Source organism: Saccopteryx bilineata, chromosome 8 (assembly GCF_036850765.1).
Source record: "Saccopteryx bilineata isolate mSacBil1 chromosome 8, mSacBil1_pri_phased_curated, whole genome shotgun sequence".
In the NCBI taxonomy this organism is placed as follows: Eukaryota; Metazoa; Chordata; class Mammalia; order Chiroptera; family Emballonuridae; genus Saccopteryx; species Saccopteryx bilineata.
In genome coordinates this window covers 43,748,937-43,768,935 of record NC_089497.1, presented here as the reverse complement: position 1 = coordinate 43,768,935, position 19,999 = coordinate 43,748,937, and the positions used below count along the sequence as shown (strand labels likewise).

Here is a 19,999-nt window from a genome sequence, read left to right as displayed (position 1 = left end):
TGTATTCTTGAATCTTTCTTTACCCCTCACCTTAGAGTGGTTTTGACCACTTTTAATCATCAGTATTTTAGGGTCCAGAATTGCTCTTTACTCCTCCATTTCTCTCTAGTGTTTAGTCATTCCATTCTTCTTCATCTGGAGGTTGTTCCTACAGGAGTCATTTCTTTTCCATATTGCTTTGAGTAGGGGCACTTTCTGTCATTCTTATAACTGCTATGCATTTCCTACTTTTGAAAATATGGTTTTTTAAATATCACTCTTATCCTTTATGGTGGGAGGTCTTTATAATCCTGGATTTGGGGAACAAGACTAGGTACAATATTTTATGAACTGACTAAAGCTCCCTTTTAAATAAAGGAATTCTATATTAACCATTTGTAAATGTAAAAAAAAAAATCTCTACAGAGTATTATTAAAATGACCAAATTATTTTAACTTGATGGATTTTATAGCATGAATAATAGACCTACCTCATAGAACAACTGTCCTGGCTAAATGTGTTTTATCTGGATTTTACTACAGGCAGTGATTTGGCTTCCATTTATCCAGTGACCTCTCTGCACCAACCATTTTACATTTAATTTTTAAAACAATCTTGTGAGATAGGTACCAATAGCATCTTCACAATACATGAGAATACTTTGACCTAGAGAGGTTAAATGACTTGTTAAGGGTTGGAAAGAGGCTACCAATATAAGATTCTGAGACTGAAACTCATCCTTTCTTCATGACCACATACTTGTGCTTGGCTATTGACTTACATTATCTATAGTAGGAAAGTTTGTAGTACAGTTTAATTAGAGGCATACCTGATTTTATCAAAACTAACAAAGTGGTAAGATTTTACTGTGTTATTTTTATAGAAATATGGCCAAGGCTATGGCTTCATTAGATCTCCAGAAGGATGAAACACATGAGGATGGCCAACTTTCTTTACTGTTCCCTTTGGTATCAAGAAACAGGTTATTACTAGTTTAGAATAAACTGAATCTTAAAATGTGTGATTCATAGAGCAAGATTTCTGACTTCCCATCAAAGCCTACTGGGACTTGTCCTAGTATTTTTCTCCAAAATTAAAATTTGCTGTATTTTTTAGCAAATATATTCTAGAGACTTTTTCCTCACCAAATTTCTGAATACTAGTATTAGTGGTAGTATTTAGTACTTTTATAAAGTAAACACAATATATTTTTAATTCATTCATTATTCATCTTTATGTATTTCTCATGAGGCACTGATAACACTTTCCTTTTATATGGCACATTAAGGTTTATAGTTTGAAAATTACATACCAAAAACAATTTCCTTCTTCTTCAGCTCACCAAATGTATAGATATCTAATTTAGCCACAATTTTCACATACAGTAAAGCAATGGTAGGAATAACCTTCAGATCAAAGATCTTTATTTTCTAGAGTAGTACTCAGGCCTGGTTTTGCATTTTGCTCTTGTGCAGTCGGACCTTTGAATTTTCCAGTTTGCAGTCCAAACCCCAAAAGCTCTCTTTGAGCAAGGATTTGGGGGTTAGTGTGGATTGGCGTTATCTCTTTGCCATAACCACTTAAATTGATTCAGAGCTTCTAATAGGGGTCGGGAACCCTTTTGGCTGAGAGCGCCATGAACGCCACATATTTTAAAATGTAATTCCGTGAGAGCCATACAACAACCTGTGTATATTATGCATTATCCAATAATAATTTGGTGTTGTCCCGGAGGACAGCTGTGATTGGCTCCAGCCACCTGTAACCATGAACATGAGCGGTAGGTAATGAATGGATTGTAATACATGAGAATGCTATCTATCTATATCTATCTATCTATCTATCTATCTATCTATCTATCTATCTATATATATATATATTTTTTTTTTTTCCCTTAAGCTGAAAACGGGGAGAGACAGTCAGACAGACTCCCGCATGCACCCGACCGAGATCCACCCGGCACGCCCACCAGGGGGCGATGCTCTGCCCCTCTGGGGCGTCGCTCTGTTGCGACCAGAGCCACTCCAGTGCCTGGGGCAGAGGCCAAGGAGCCATCCCCAGCGCCCGGGCCATCCTTGCTCCAATGGAGCCTCGCTGTGGGAGGGGAAGAGAGAGACAGAGAGGAAGGAGAGGGGGAGGGGTGGAGAGGCAGATGGGTGCCTCTCCTGTGTACCCAGGCCGGGAATCGAACCCGGGACTTCTGCACGCCAGGCTGATGCTCTACCACTGAGCCAACCGGCCAGGGCCTATATTTTTAACATTATTTTTTTTATTAAAGATTTGTCTGCAAGCCAGATGTAGCCATCAAAAGAGCACATCTGGCTCGCGAGCCATAGGTTCCTGAACCCTCTTCTAAGAAGAGCTCCTGAAATTTTCCTAGAATTTACAGTGAGATTTTAGCTTATGAAATAGAAAGATAGAAAAAAACACTACAACAAAAATCCCTGGAACCATATTTCTTCAAATATTCTCCTGAAAAGAAATTATAAAAACCTTACTGTATGATGTGTTTTAGATTACACATGATGAGTGCTTTTCCTGGGCCGCAACCCTCATGCTCACCCTTCCTCTGGTAACAAAGAAGGTTCAATTTCTTTTTCTCAAAGTCTGGCCATTGCCAATTTTGATATGTATCTTCGCTACAATTTATAACTCTTAATTTAAAATGGGGTAGATATTTCACTCTTTGAAGATTCAGAAGGTTTTATTGTGTACTTATCAAAAATTACTGTGGAACTTACCCCAAATCCTGTTTTTTAAACAAATATTGCCACTTTCTAAAAATCTGAATATGAATAGCTATTTTCACCCTTTCTTTTAATCTCAAATTTCTTCAGCTTTTAATTCTCTCTAAATTATTGAGCCCTGGAAGAAGAAGTGAAAAATAAGAGTTCTAGAAAATTATTATAGAGACGTTTGCTATTCTCAGTTGTATTTAAAATGGACTTTCTGTCATGCTGTTTGTAACCTATAGTGTATCATTTCCACAAATGTAAATTGTGTAGATATTAAGGCATATGGACAAATGCTCATTAGCAAAAATATAAAGGAGAATCCCACATGTAAATACTACACAGTCCTCCTGCACTATGGATCATGGACATAAGAAAATATCTCTCCACCTGACCAGGCAGTGGCACAGTGGATAGAGCATCGCACTGGGATGTGGAGGACCCAAGTTTGAAACCCTGAGGTCACCAGCTTGAGCACGGGTTCTCTGGTTTGAGCAAGGAGTCACTTTGTCTGCTGTAGCCCTCTAGTCAAGGCATATATGAGGATGCAATCAGTGAACAACTAAGGTGCCGCAACAAAGAATCGATCCTTCTTATCTCTCTCCCTTCCTGTCTGTCCTCATCTGTCCCTCTCTCTGTCTCTCGCTCTTTCACAAAAAAAAAAAAAAAAAAATATATATATATATATATATATATATATATATATATATATATATATATCTCCAACAGTGGGATATCATACTGTGCTTGGTGAATTTTAACATTTTCATTCCTTGGTGTTCATGTTTATGAAGCATTGAAGACTTACGACTTCTTTTTTCTTTTAGCTGCACAGGGTTCAATCTAATAAATTTTGAATACAGATTCAATATAGTTATAATCCTAATCTGCCACATTTAAAAGCAACGTTCTAGACTGCGTTTCTCTGCCAGCATGATTCCACAATGAAAACAAAGCCAACCCTCACAAAACCCTGGGTCCTTAAAATAGAGAGTAAAATGGGGCTTGCAAGAACTGCCTTGAAAATGTTTTGAACAATGACTAACAACCAATTTTTTAAACACTTGTAGCCATTTCATGCTGAAAAATGAACAGTACACAGGAAAAATCAGTAAAAAGAAAAAGTCTATCAGAGAGGAAACCTAAAAATACCTTTAAGACCAATTTCCTCTCTATGCATCTATTATTGCATTCCGCCAAAAGTTGTTGAAAAAAAATTAGCTAACTTCTACTAGAACAGAGTGTCCAGACAAGCAAGTCTGTAAATAATTAAAAGAATAAACTAGAGTAGAAGAAGAGAATTGAGGGATAGGGGGAGGAGATTAAGCACTTACACTGTTGAGTGTACCAAAACCAGAAAACCCAGGGAGAGAAAGAACCTGTTCTTCAAAAGAGGATATTTTCCATCCTTCACCAGTAACACAGAATTGATAGTCTGATAATAGAAACCCTCTGAGTAAGGTTAGTGGGAAGAACACCATCTTCACAAGGGCTCTGCTAGGTTTTCAGTTGCCCAGGGCAATCTGATCAGTATGTCCTTGTTTCTAGAATTGAGTAAACCAAATCAGGATGAACAACATATGGTTTAATAGTTAACTTTAGAACAAGGGACACGGAGATGCTTTTATGCCACGATCCCAGCATTCATTCCAATCTCATTGCTAAAGTCTGTTCTGAGAGCATTTACAGCTTTCCAGAGAGTCTGACTTCGGCTGAATCCTGAAGATAGAAATATAGCCTTAGTGACCTCTTTGTCCTGGACTCTCCCTTAATACAGGTGAATCTTTCTGATAAACCATGCTCTAGAATCCAAAGAATTGGCATTAATATAATTATTACTAATATTGTTATTGCTACTCTCTTATGTTGGTAAATACCTCTCCATTTTTCTATTCTAGAAATAAGTGAAAGTTTTGTGAATATGCAGAGTTGTTTTCTTGGAGTTTCTCTGAGAAAGTTTGTGTCTTCTCCCAAGTTGTAAATCTGAAATGTTCTAAAATAAAGCTTTATGTTAAAGTCTAATCCTGCTTTTTAATGAGAATGGATAGAAAAGATTCTAAAAACAATCTTTTATTCTGCAAAGGGACAGGGCAAAGGAAGGCAGAGAATTTTGTCTGATTCACTCTTCACTGCTCAGTATTGTTTGGAAAGTGGTATTTTTTTATTTAGGTCTTTGCTTTCTTAGAATCCTAATCAGACTCTTCCCTTATGACTAAGAGAATCTTCCCAACTCGTAGCATCTTCTCCATCTCTTCAAAGTAGAGTAACAATGGAAATAGTATACTTGATGAATGGGCATTAGAATATGAACAGTACTGAGAGAAAAAAAATAAGAAAATTGAAGGCAAATTCATGATAAGCACTGAGGTCCTGGAACTGTTGGAAGAATCAAGCCTGGAACTGTGATTAGTATTGTAACTAAAGTAAACAGCAACAGAAACAACAAACAAAAAATCATACTTTTCACTCCCCTCTCCCCGATTTCATTTAAAAACAACCATCACTATAAAAATAGTCCAGTAAAGAAAAAAAATGTATCTGTCCATGTTTTGGATGTATGACCATGTATCTTCACTGTAGTTCCTCTGCCACACATTAACAGTTGTTCCTGATGTTTCTCAAAGATCACCTTTGTATGGGTCTCCTTACCCTTTCTAATAGTGTTAATATTTTCTCTTCCTCATTCTCTCCTGTTGTTTGACCTCTTTTTTTTCATATGTACAAAAAGGTATTTTTTTTCCCTAGCCTCTTTGCATACATTCTCCATTTTACTAGGACAAATGGTGCCTTTTAAAGTGATAAAATAGCTAGAACAGATTTTGAACAATATTTTACCAGTATTATTGAAAAATTAGCAACTGTATATTCTACATACACACACAGTAGCTGCATAAAATGAAAATTCTATTCATGTCTGATCTCTTCTGCATTTACATAGTGACTATTGCAGTAGCATCTAGGCACTTTATGTTATTTCCTCTTATTATTATTTACCACCTGATCATTCCAAAGTGCTTTTTACAATCAGAGAATTTCATTAACAACCCATTCCTTGTTCTTTGTTTTTCTGCATCCTTGCATATAAAAGTATCAAGCATCTTAGCAGCTACATCAGATAAATTACAGTAAAACGATCGAGTGCTGCTGACAGGAGGGTGGGGGAAAAATCCCAAAGCACCTTCTAAAATCCAGTTTATATTTATAATATTCAGATAATAATAGTACAGAAGTATATCTATTAGAGATATATTAGAGTGAAAGCGCAGTGTATCTACACACTTATTCATCATGGTTTCCACCATTGCAATAATCAGAACTGAGGTGAGATGGGGAGTAGTCTGTATTTCCTATATAGAGAGGCCTGGGCAATTGTGCTTATTCACTGTAGAAAGCTTGGAATTTCTTATTGCTTCTTGCTGCCATTAGCCCAGAATTATACAAGTCAATTTGTTTTATAATCCAAAAAGTCACTGTTAAAATTTTTAAGCTAAGAACATGGAGACATTTATAAAAAGGTTCATTATGATTATAGAAGAAAGTGCGTGGTTGGTAACTTAACAGTTTGCTTGAATTAAAATCAAGTTCACTCTGGGGTTTCCTTCTCAGCTTTACTCCTTGCATTCTCTTTGACTCCAAGCTAATTGCATAACCTCCAGTTGACTTGTGCGTAGTCTACACATTCAAAGTAAAATTCAGAAATGAGGTTATTAATCTAACTAATGTAGGCTAAAACATTATTTCTCTAAATACTTTCAGGAGAGAATTTTCAACTTTGACTTAGTAATAAACACTAACAACTTTATGCACAAGCTCCTTTTATCCTTAGACAACACCACTAATGAAGTGGATGCATCAGAATCACCTGCAGATGATCAGAGTCACTTGGTGGGCTTGTTACAAAAGAGATTGTAAGGCCCCACCCCAGAGTTTCTGATTCTCATTCTAGGGTAGGGACTGATAATTTGCATTTCTAACAAGTTCCTAGGTAATACTGGTGGGTAGGACACTTTTAAAGTCACTGCACTAAGAGAGATGTGCTTACATACAGAAAGGAAACTGGGCTGAGAGTGGCCTCAGTCATGGCAGCAAGGTGGCTGAGTGCAGACGAAAACCTAGGACTTCTAAAGTGGAATCTTAATGTCTTTCTACTCCTACCCATGTCTTTTTTTTCCTTCTACTTCTTTTATGATCTGAATGACTTTCAGTTGCCTTGAAATCCTGAGTAAAACAGAATAGCATTGTAAAGGAGTGGTAATTGGCTCTTTTCCCCTTGGATCTAGTAGCTACTCTTACTGGATTTGTGAAAAAAAGAGGAGCAAGGCATTCCAAATTTTAATGATTAACTTTGGTAGGAAGGGCTTTTAAGGCAGCCTTTACTTCCCTGTTGGGAATAAGAGTAATAAATTTGAGTCTTCTTTGTGTTCATTCATCATAGCCTATAGATAGGTATGAACAAGTTCTCTTTGGTGGACTTATGACCTATTCTTCTGTGACAGTGCTTTGTAAAAATTTCCACATGTATATACTTGTACAGATACTCATGATGAACAAACGTGGCAAGGAGTGCATGGTAGGACAGCAAAAAAACTGCTGTAAAAAGACTGAAGACACTTGGTTTCTAGTGCTAGTTTACCCTACCATGGGTGAGCTGACTTTCATTGGAAGCAGACAGCCATAGTACCAGTCCAGGCTGTGTGTTACAGTCGCCCAGGAGAGCTTTGAAACAAACACCCACCTGTGGGCCCTATGCATAAGAAATTCTGATTAGTTGTTCTAGGGGTACGTACTGAGTATCAGTAGTTTTTAAAAGTTTCCCGGGTGATTATAATGTACAATCTGAGTTAACTATTGGCATATTGAGTAAGAGCCTGGATTTTGAAATCAGACATATCTGAGTTCATATCTCGGCTCTTCCACTTAACTTTGCACCTTGAGTAAGTTATTTAATCTCTCCCATTTTATTTTTTTCATTTGTAAAATACAGTAACACTTGCCTTGTAGGGTATTTGTGAGGATTAAATGAGATGATGTATTTTAATTTTTAACATCGTTCCTGACTTGTATGTAGTATAGATCGACTACATATTTGCTGTTGTTGTAATGCACATTTGGTTTTCTTATTAGTAAAATGAGTGGGACACTTATTTATGAGATGGAGGACAAATACCTTAGGATTCTCTATAGATCCTTGTCTGTTACCTTATTCACAGTATCTTGCTAATTCCATTTTGCCCTTTCACTTCCTAAATATACATATTTTGTTAGGTGCAGTTTTTGACAGCCTCAACATTTATTACTATATTTTACCAATTTTTATTACTACTCTGTCCTCCTCCTTCCCATTAAGATTGAGTTTGAAAAAGAGAACCAACCCTTTGAAATTCCCATGTGGAATAATGGAAGTATGATGTATGGTTGACATATATAAGCTTAAGAAATAGATAGCAAAGCTTTATAAACATCTATAAAAATTAACATGATTTCTCAGTTGATTGCTGTTTTTCTGTTATTATCCATTCTAAGAGTTCAGCCATTGGTGACTTTCATCACAGAAGAGGAAGGGTGATGGTGTCCACACCCCACTTCATGAAGATTATTGCAGTTTTAATTCCCTTTCTTTTTCCTGATTTCCCTCTGTGAGTCTTAAAGAAGCCTTAGCACACAGAGGAGTAGTAACGATTTCTCAGTCAGTCATGATTCTCTAAGCCTATTTGCCTATATTTACGAGGTTATACTTTTCATCATTTTATATCACCAATTTAAAAAATTAGATCCTTTTGAAAAACCGCGTCTCATATCTCCCTTAAAGTATACAGATTATGTTTTTGGATGGAAAGAGAGGAATTATTTGACTGTCCAATAAAAGTACAGATGGTTCCATTTTCCTTGACTCATCTTACAGCACACATTAGTCAGGTCACATGCCTCTTTGGGGATTTTTGTAGCACTAGGTCACTTGCTGAGCTTTGGGGCACATAAAAGACTATTTGCCTGGCTTTTAAGTTTGTGGATCTTACACTGTGCCTGGCATGGAGATAGGAAGGACTTTTTTTTCCATTAAGCTTTTTCACTGTGTTTTGAAAGGAAAAGTTGAAACAGAGTCCCTACTGAGATTTTTAACATGTTCCATGGTGGTAACCATAGGAAATAGGGAAGCAGAAAATTTTTGGACAGAAGGAAGCCAAGGAGTCCATCTCAGCTTGTCCACACCTCTCAGATACCAGTTGGATTCCACACTATTATTTTTATCTAGGTGTATATCTAATGCTTTGTGTTTCTACCTCTTGCCTTCTGGTAGAAGAGAAACATTGCTACTGATCATCATCATGAAAAAGATCGCTCTTTAAGCCATTCTCAGTTCCCTCTTCTGGAAAACTCAGTGGAAACATTCATTCAGATTTTAATAAAGCTAAATCATGGAAATTTGTATTTGGAAAAATTCATGTTGATGTTTAAAGAGATTCTCAAAGGGTGTTATGATAAAGCCTATGTAAACTCCAGTTATGGAGAAAAGTACTTGTTTCACACAAAGATATATAGACACAATGATGACATTTTTCTTCACTAAATTCTGAGTGGTTAAATTCACACAGGTGAGTGCACAAACACAGACAGACACACACTCATCCTCTACCTACTTTCCCCTTCCTTAACCCACCCCTTCTCTAACACGAAGATCGAAAATGCTAAGTCAGCTCTCATTTCGGAAAGATTCTGTAATGTCAAGTAAAAATGCATAACAAACAGATCTATTGGAATTCTTCTCTTAGCACTTAATTATGAACATTTTGGTGTATGCTTGGTGTATGTGTTGTGTGTCCATGTTCTTTCTACCTGCAGGGGACATTTTTCAAATAATCGCATACACTAGAGCTCTATTGAAAAGTCACCAGTTTGTTAACATTATACCTATGCTAATAGTTTCTATTTTCTTTTATTACATAGCAGTTATTATGAATGAGATCCTTGATACCATTTTCATTGTTACATACGAATAATGAAGTAGTCATGGTGATTAGTTGTTTTTTGATACACATTCAGTGTGGCAGCATTTATATTTTCTTTCTTATATTCACACAAGCACCAAACCTTAAAATGAATTTTGAAAATTCAGAATGATAAATCTTTTAACATCTAGCTATCACCAGGTCAGAAAGAGTACCTCACAAAACTGATAGTATAACATTGTTATTGCCATTTTAAACTGGACCACACCAGATTGCATAAGCCTATATTAACACAATAAAAGCAGGTTTTCTAGTTCATTTTTGAAGTGAACAAACACCATGTATAAATATTATATATGAAGTAACTCAGAGATACAGACCCTATAACTTGAGCATATTCCATAAAGACGGGGAAGGTTTGCTCAAGGAGCAGACTGAAAGCCAGGGTGGTATAATGTCAGAATGCCTGTACTCTAGTTCAGACTTCTGCCATTTAATGAGTTAACCGTAGTTTCAGGATTTACCTTTCATGTGCATGCATCAGTTCCACATCTGGCCCAATGTTAACCTAAAACCTCCTACATTTTAATAATCTTCAAAATAATCGAGGTCTTAAAATTATTTTGAAGTGGTTAATATTATACGTTAAGTATAGCTGGTCAGAGATCGACTTTATGAGAATTTGGACCAAATTGTTGAGAAAAGTTTCCTTGTTCCAAATGTTGGAAACTAATATTTAATGATGTCAAAGCCTCAAAGATTTGCATAGCTGACAATAAATATAGAGACAGAGAGGAGGCTGGCTACAGAGGGCAGTGACAGTGTACTATGGTTTTTAAATTAAAAGGAAAAATGAGAGACGCTGGAATCTTTGAAGAAGCATATAACTTAATCAAATGTTAAGTCTCATGAATTCTCTACTGTTTGAAACAAAGGATCAGTTGAAAGAGTTTATCTGACAATAGGAAGCTATTATGAGATACAGGGAATTTTCCCTAAAACTATCCTCAAACTTAGTTGTACCTCACTGGCTGACTTAAAATGCAAATTCTAGTCATATCCCTCCGATTCCGATTGCATGGTAGGTTTTGGGTGAGCCTATGATTTTTCATTCTAACCAAATTTTCTGGCGATTTGGTTGCTGATGTTTTTGAGAAATACACTCTGAATTTTTTTTGTCATACTCATTCAATGTTCTAGCCTTCAGATTATGTGGTTTCTGGTTATAGAAAACAATGAAGTGGTTATTTAATCCTTGGCAAAGCCCCACAGACAGAATTTTTTATTTGTTTTAATAGAAATTAAATATCTGAAATTTTCTCTATTTGTTCCTACTAAATTTGCATGTTTTAGCATTTAGGAAAGATACAAATAGATCTATTTGGTCGGAATTTTAACTTAATTGGCACTATAGAATCTTATCAGTTTAGGGAGTCTTTTACACATTTTGGTATTTTTTGTCCTCTTTTTATGCATATGCCCAGCTGTCTTCACAATACTAAAATGAATTTTAAAAACATAAATGAGCAATTCCATTTAATATATTTATTACATGTTGCTATGTGATCTAACCTCTCTGAAATCTTTGAGTCCATAAGGGTATGCAAGAAATATCCCCATTACTAAGAAAATTTTGTCACATGAAAGAAAAATCCATCTTATTCCATGTATTCAATTCCCTTGTCATTTTACATTATAAATAAATAACAAACCAATTTGGCACATGCCCACTGATTAAAAATAAAAGTTGTCAGAGTGAGAGGAGAGAGACAAAAATATGAATTATTAATTATAATATTGAGCAGCACAGAAAACCCTAACATGAAATAATATTACTTTAAAAATATTTTATCAAAATAAAAATGGAACAGTGATATAGTCTTTATCATAAAATTTGCATTGTTGTCATTTAACCGAGAAATAAATTTGCCATATCTAGTGTATGTATATTAAATTTAATGAAAATATATTTTAACCATGGTAAAATAGTTATTTATAGAGTAGTAACATAAAAGAAAAGCTCATTTTAAAATAAAACATTAAATTATCCTATTGACCTGGTGGCTCTGTTCACTCATAACATATTTTCACATGCTATTATTTTCCAAATGTGCCCTACTAGGAGAAAAAAGAACACTTCACTAGAAGAAAGAGTGATGGTGTTCTTTTTAGATCATTTTAGAAGTTAACATAGTTTATGCTGAAATGGGAATGCTTTTTTTTGTTTGTTTTAGTTAATGGAGATATATGGATTTATAACTAAATACAGGTTTCCAACAAAGTGATTTCTTCTCAAGAAGGGAAGATACCAGGGCTTTAATGGAAGTAATTCGAACTACAGTATGTCTTCCTACATCAGAATTACACAGTATTTGTGATAGACTGGAGCATTCTTTTCCAGGCAGGCTATCTTTTTGTTTTGAGTAATTTAAAGGTTTTGTTTCTGATGAAGTCTCATTTATTTCATGAAAGGTCTTAACATTTTATTTGGAAAGAAAGGCAATTCTGAAAAAATTTCCCACATTTGGAGTGATCTCATAGGAGTTACTCACATAAATTCTGAGAAAAGTCTTTCACTTGCTACAGTATTTCCATGAATAGCACAATTGGTTTTGTTTAGTAGTATTTTTATGTTAACACTATAGAAAGCTTCCTTGACTTGTGTGAAGTTTGCTTATTTCATTTCAGTTGGTTTTGTTCGTTCTATCTTGATAGTTTATTTTCTCAGGCGTGATGTTATATTGCTATCTTCATTTCCTGGACAGTATCCTTGTTTTTAGTTTTTAACTGAATTGAATGCTCATGGAAGTTGAGAAGGAAGTTCATATCTGGGCACAGGGTGAAAAGTCACACATTTTCTTGTATCTTTGCTGTAAACCAACTATTTGTTTTCTGTTGCCTACATGAAATATTTTTCAAGCTACCAAATCCTTAGGAATCGATTTAAGAAAAACTTTTGTGTCATAGGGTACCATGTCTCAATATCTGCCAATATGTTTTATAATGTTAATTTATCATTTTTCAATGAATTTCTAACTTTGGCTCTTAAAAATATATCATCCTTATTGCTATAGCCATCATCACCAAACATTTCTAAGCATCCCCTATATATTTGTATACATGTATATTGTCTCTCAATGTAGGTTATGCAGGAAGAAAATCAAATACAGTGCCATGAAAATTGCTATACTGCCTTACTGTTCATTCTCTTGCTACAAGTAGTTCCTAGTTGCTAATAGAGTATCAGTCCAAATATTCATCCATAGGTGAGTACTGCCCGTCCAAATATTCATCCATAGGTGAGTTTCCTGGCTCCTCTAGTCTTCAGAGGCTGGTTTCCCTTGTAAATCATATAAATTTCATGGTCTTCCATTTTTGTTCTTCTGTTTCTTTGGGGTTCACAGATTCCCACAATGGAGAGACATTTCACAGCTGCTATCATCATCTTTTCTCCCTGGTGTGATTTATACAGGGGTAGGCAAAAGTAGGTTTACACTTGTTCATCTGAAAAATAATACAATATTTAGTAAATAATAATACAGAAATAAACCATTTCACTTACTCACAATTGTAAATCTACTTTGCCCCACCCTGTATTTAATAACATCCCTTTTTACCTAATTTTGATAACCATTTGTCCCAATAAATTGCTTATATTTAGTTCTTCCTTAAGTTTTACTTTCTAAACCATTGAGTAGGAACAAGTAAATAACACAGGCAGTGACCAAAAAAAAAAGCATGTACTGAACTACCAGAGAGAAGTGCAGCAACCCTATCTGACAACTGTGGTAGAGGTGAGGAGATACCAGCCGGAGAACATTTTAGAAACAAAAATAAATAGAAACGGAACATTGTTTCAGAAGGGAAGAACTTATAATCAATAAATTATGAGTAAAACCTAGCCACAGAAAAAATAACTAGAAGAAAAGAACTGGCTTTTAGATGTTTAGCAATTTTAATAATTATAGTTAATAATATTTATTGAGAGCTTTTTATGTGCTAGGCAACATGCTAAGCAACTTTTATTATTATTATTATCTTTTTTTTTTTTTTTTACACAGAGACAGAGAGGGATAGATAGGGACAGACAGACAGGATCAGAGAGAGATGAGAAGCACCAATCATCAGTTTTTTTGTTGTGGCACTTTAGTTGTTCATTGATTGCTTTCTCATATGTGCCTTGACCACGAGTCTATAGCAGACCGAATAACCCCTTGCTGGTGAGCATTCGCTCAAACCAGATGAGCCCACACTCAAGCTGGCGACCTCAGGGTCTTGAACCTGGGTCCTCTGCATCCCAGTCTGACGCTCTATCCTCTGTGCCACCGCCTGGTCAGGCTATTTATTATTTTATTGTTTCATTTTTTTACTACAAATCTATGAGGCTAGATATTCTTTTTATTTCCTTCATTTTACAGAAGTGAAAACTGAGGCTTTGACTCTTAAAGTAATTTGCCCAAGGTCATATAGCAAGGATCTGAAGTCAGAAAAGAAACTCAAGAGTACTCTTAATCTTTACACTGTGGTACCTTCCATGTGACAGCTTTTAAAAACAAATATATGCATAATTCTGGCTTGCATACTCTATATAAAGGCCATGAAAGACCTCAAGTCAATTTATATATCTAGTTCAGTGTCTTAAAGTTCAAAACCTTTCCTTGGTAGTGCAGAGTTTAGGTTTTGGAAAATGGATCTTTCTTCAGGTTTGCTAGTTTCATTCTCTATAGCGGTAAAAAGTCATTTTTGCCTCAGTCTGTCCTTAACTATAGATAATGGTTGATTAACTCTAGGACATAATCTTTTGGAGATTTTTAATATAATATATTTTGAGTAAATGTAAAATAAATGAAAAAGTGTCCATGTATTACATACTTAATATAAGCAGTGCTTCTTAGATCATTATTTCCATTGACTTATTTCTTGGTTATTATTGGTTAAATCTTAAACTAATATATTAAATTCTGATAATCTAGCATTCTAAAAATATCTGATAAATTTTGTGTACTGAATAAATTTAAGACAAGGTGACCTTTTTTGATGTGTCATGATAAATAATCTATTCTTTAGTGTAAAACTATCATCTTTATAAGCTTGAAGGAATAGGAGCCAGCATATAAAATCCACTTGGGGCCCTGTATATCTGATATATGCAGTGGCTTGAACCAGCAACTCATTAAATTCAGAAACTGAGCATCCTGGAACCAGAACATGAGACTCCAAGTGAGAGAAGGGGAAATAGAGAGACAGACTCCTACATGCACCCTGACTGGCATCCACCCAACAACCCCTGTCTGGGTCCAGTGCTCTGCTCATCTGGGGCCATGCTCACAAACAAGCTATTTTTAGCACCTGAGGCAGAGGCTCCATGGAGCCATTCTCAGTGCCCAGGGCCCAGTATACTCAGACCAAGTGAGCCATGGCTGCAGGAGAGGAAGAAAGAGAGATAGAGAGAAGGGTAAAGGGGTGGAGAAGTAGATGGTCACTTCTCCTGTGTGCCCTGACTGGGAATTGAACCCAGGGCATCCACATGCAGGGCTAATGCTCTACCACTGAGTGAACTAGGCAGAGATTGTTCTTTTTTTTTTTTTAACCACAGAACCCTCTTTCTAAAATAAATATTTTTGGGGCCTTTACACATAAAATAATGAGTAATATTTTATTAACATGAACTTATTTTATAACTTCCCACTTATTTTATATTAATAAGAATGTAATGGCAAATATACAAAGAAATGGAACCTCAGGATTGAATTATTATATTGGCTTAAACATTCAGTGTATTTATATATAAGGAATTGAGTACTATATGGTGTCAAGAAAATCATGAGACATAGGTAGGTAGTTACATATCATAGCAGTGTTTTAATGTTTGTTTGTTTTTCAAACAGTTTGCCTTCCAATCTCTGGGCCTTAATTTGAGGCTTGCATGAAAACTAGTTAACCCTATTACACATATTTAATTTTTAACAATATATTGATCTCTAATGTGTTTTAAAATTTAATGTAATATATGTAAATTTTGTATGTCATTCTTACCACAATTATAAATAGATACAAATATATAATTATTTTTCCTTTCTAAATGAGAGGAGGGGTGATAGAGAAATAGATTCCCACATGCACTCTGACCGGGATCCACCTGGCCACCCATGTCTGGGGCCCATGCTCTGCCCATCTGAGGACATGGTTGCAACCGAATTATTTTTAGCAACTGAGGTGGAGGCCATGGAGCCTTCCTCAGTGCCCGGGGCCAAATCGCTCCAATCAAACCATGGCTGCAGGAGCAGGAGAGAGAGCGCGATAGAAGTGAGAAAGGGAAGGGTGGAGAAGCAGATGATTACCTTTCCTGTGTGCCCTGACCGGGAATTGAACATAGGAAATCCACATGCAAGACCAACACTCTATCACTAAGTCAATTGGCTAGGGCCACAGATATATATATATTTTTTTGAAATTTACATTTTAATTAATTATTTAGTTGTTCAGTTGTTTCTTTGCAATTATCTCTTTGTAAGCTTAGGGACCCTGAAGCATAGTTTGAAATCCACTAATTTGGTTCAAATTTATTATTTGGTTCAAATAAGGAGGTAACCTTATTTTCTCTCTCTGCTTCTCTATTATTTAAGGAAAATTCTACCCTTTGGGGATGCTTTAGCTTGTGGATTTTGGCATGCAATAGTTATCCCTTATCCATGGTTTCTCTTTCTGGAGTTTCAAGTTATCCATGGTCAACTGCTATCAGAAAATATTCAATGGAAAAATTCCAGAAATAAACGAGTCATACATTTTAAATTGTACACCATTCTGTATAGCATGATGGAATCTCTCATCAACCCTCTCTGTCTCGTTTGAATGTAAACCATCCTATGTACAGCATCTCTGGGCTATATATGCTCTCTATCTCTTAATCACTTTGCCATCTTGGTGTCACAGTGCTTGTGTTCCAGTAAGCTTGTATTTGAGTATTTTACTTACTAATAGTCCCCCAAGGGCAAGAGTAGTGATGCTGGCAATTCAGAAAAATCAAAGAGAAGCTGTAAAGTGCTTCAAGTAAAAAGGAATGTATGCATAGGATAAAACATAGTACATTTATGAAGGTTTCAGTACTATCTTTGGTTTCAAGCATCCATTGGGCATCTTGGAACAAAGTTACTGCAGATAAGTGGGAACTATTGTATTTGAATTATTTCTTCAACTAGAAGTTAAACTCCTGAAGGGAAAGAATCTTATTTATTTATTTTGCTTTGTTTGCTCCACAAGCCTATATTACACATTGTACACAGACATAAAGTTTGTCCAGATTTATTTGCCATTTGTGTTCACTAGAAACTTCGGAAGAGGAACCAGCCTCATCCTCCTCTTATCTCTTACTATATATTTCTGCTTCTGCTTCTGCATGATGCTGTTCATGGCAAAAGTAGTCCAGTGAATTTCCTGGGCTTCAAGTTTTCAAAGTTCTCAAGATGGGGCTACGAATTAATAAATTATAGCATTCAGAAGGTAGAACATTGAAAGAATAAGATTAATAGAGTAGTAGTACGTGGTTAAGGGCATAACTTCTGATGAACTAGAGCAAAGAGAAGGAGGAAGAGAGGACAAAGAGGTAGAGAAGAAGTGAAAAGGGATAGGTAAACGCTAGTGTAGGCAGAAAAAGAACTATACATGGTAGAAGCAGGCTAGTTCTGGTACCACTAATGCTTTCTGTAGAAAGCTTTGTAGTGTACCAAAGAGTGATCAAAAATCAGAATTGACTCTTTGGGCCAAAAAATGAAAAAGGAAAATTCAAGTCCACAGATAAAATGTGGTATCAACTGTGATACCAACCAAATGACATCAGAGCAGAACTGGGAACTGGAAAGACTTCTGTCGAATCCAGAATACTCTGTTGCTCTCCAGCCCATCATCAGTTTGTGGTTATCCAAGTAGGCTTAGGCGTAGGGAGCTACCTATTTTGAAAGTCAAGCCATATTGAGAGTATTACTTGATGAGCCAGTGAGGATATAAAAGCAAATATAGTATGCTGTGAATCCACAGAACCCAAACTAATTCTGTTTTTTATAAATAGGTAACATGTCCTACTAATTTATTTGAATAAATGTTTTCTATAATATATGTATTTATATAAAACAAATGCCTTGTGTGTGTTAGAACATACTGCTTTTACCTCCTATTCTGTGTCTGTTGGAACATTTAGGTATGATTTGTTTGTTACTTTTATCAGTTGATCTTGCCCTCTCCGTATGTTCATGTATGACTGGCCTAGTTTCCCACATTCAGTATGTGATCTCTAGCCCTTCTTAAATATTAATTAGTATAATTGAATTCCCTCCAGTATTTCTAACCTCAGGCACCTGAATTTCAGTGTTTTTATTATAACTGATTTGTTCATTTAAAGTCCAGCCTGCCTCTCCATCTCCCATCCCCCAAAAAACTTTTCTTGATTAGGTAGGGGTTGGGGTACATGTCTGGCACAGAGAAAGTCTTCATGGGAAAATAAAAGCATTATATTACAGCCTTTCTCAGTTAAAGACTGAAAAATGCAAAAGTGTCTTGACTCTTTGGCAAAGAAAATCATCCAGAGTAAATAGATAAAGGATGTAACCCTGTCCAGATGCACAGATAGAAGTGAAAACCATGGGCAGAGATGAAAGCAAAGCCCTACCTAATTCATAGCCCATTCTGTACTGCCAGCACAGTCAGGGATCCAAGGACAACACCTTGTATAAGTTTTCTCTAGTCTTCCAGTTTTCAGATCTATCTCTGATCAGCATACCATCTTTGGATACAGTCCAGAATTACACATGAGTGACTTTCTTTCTTGGAAGGATCAAGGAAAAGGAAAAGGAGATGAGTGAGGAGACAGGGTTAGAGAACCATAGGCTAGTAAGAAGACCTGTCAATGAGATCATCAATTACTGCCATTCATATCTGAGGTAAAGATAAAAAAAGTTAGACAACTAGAGAGGTGAAATGTTCTAATTTTCAGAAAGTTTTAAGAGATTGTTTGTAAGGACAGATTATTGTCAGTCCTGAATTAGAGCCTAGAATGTATTACTATAATAATAAAGCATAAAACAATGGTTTATAACCCCCTGAAACAAGTGGTGCTTGCTAGAAACCAGGATGGCTTTATGAAAGCATATGTGCGATATATGATCTATCTCACCTGGGTTGAATACACAGATAGATTAGTAATTAATCTATGTACAGATAGATTAGTAACTGGTTGAATGGACACACTATTAAGTGCAAACAAATGGCACAGTGTCAGAGTAGAAGGGATTCCTATGGCCTATTGTAAGAATATCCTAAGACTTATCTTGGCTACCATTTTTTTTTTCAATGTCTTCGATGAAAGCATGTTCATCAGAGTTGTGTGTAACATGAATCCAAATCCACAGAAAAGTTGTTGAGTGAGGTAATCAAGTTCCAAAGATGTCTTGAAAGACTAAATGATGAGCTACGTCTAACCAGATGAAATTTCTAAAATGGATAAATACAGGACGTTGTATATATATTTTTAAAAGACTATTCATGAATGACATAGGGGAGATATGGCTTAACAAACCAGTACAAGAAATCTAAACAAATCGGAACATTTATAGGGGTCTGTGACTAGGATGTTAGGGAAATGAATCATGTGATATGAGGACTGGTTAGGGAACTGGGATTGTTTGGAAATTCATGAAGAAGGAATATAACTGTGTTCAAGTATATTAAGAACTGTCACATAGAAGATAAATTATAAATTATGTTGTTTTCTGTGACTCCAACAATTAGAACACAAGCCAATGATGGAACATACAAGAATAAAATATTCAGGTCAATATAAAAACTAAATTTTTAACACCCTATGTGCTCAAAGGTGGAAAATAAAAGGAAAAAAGTATTAGTTTGGAGGAAAGTTAAAAGTTTGGTTATGCCACTTTTGATTTCGTGTCTTTTGGGACATATCTCAAATCTTCCATAATCTGTTCCTGCACCTGTAAAGTAGAGAGCCAATTTATACATTGCATGTTCTTGTGATAACTCTCGCACCTGTAATACTTTTCTGGACTGACATAATAAAATATTACAGAGTAGGAGGCTTAAAGTAAATTTATTCCTCAGTTTTAGAGGCTGGAAGTCCAGGATCAATGTAATAGCAGGGCTGGCTTTCAGATAACCCTCTCAAAGTGTCTTCTCTCATGGCCTTTACATTGTGTGTGCTTATTCTTGATGTTTCTTCCTTTTTTTGTAAGGACACTAGTCTTTTTGGCTTAAAGCACAACCCTTGTGACCTTATTTAACGTTAACTACCTATTTAAAATCCCTATCAACAAAAATTGTCGCATTGGGGT

General features: G+C 35.7%; 1 protein-coding gene across 11 annotated transcripts in view; it reads left to right on the top strand.

The window, feature by feature from the left end:
• The window catches only part of ZBTB20 (zinc finger and BTB domain containing 20), an 894,540-nt gene that overhangs the window by 407,140 nt on the left and 467,401 nt on the right, over positions 1-19,999 (top strand). The window contains exon 1 of one of the 11 annotated variants that reach the window (XM_066240870.1): positions 4,375-4,489. The exons of the other annotated variants lie outside the window; for them this stretch is intronic. The gene's annotated coding sequence lies outside the window, so the exon portion shown is untranslated. Of the gene's footprint in view, positions 1-4,374; positions 4,490-19,999 lie in introns of those variants that run through there. 11 annotated transcript variants of the gene reach the window in all.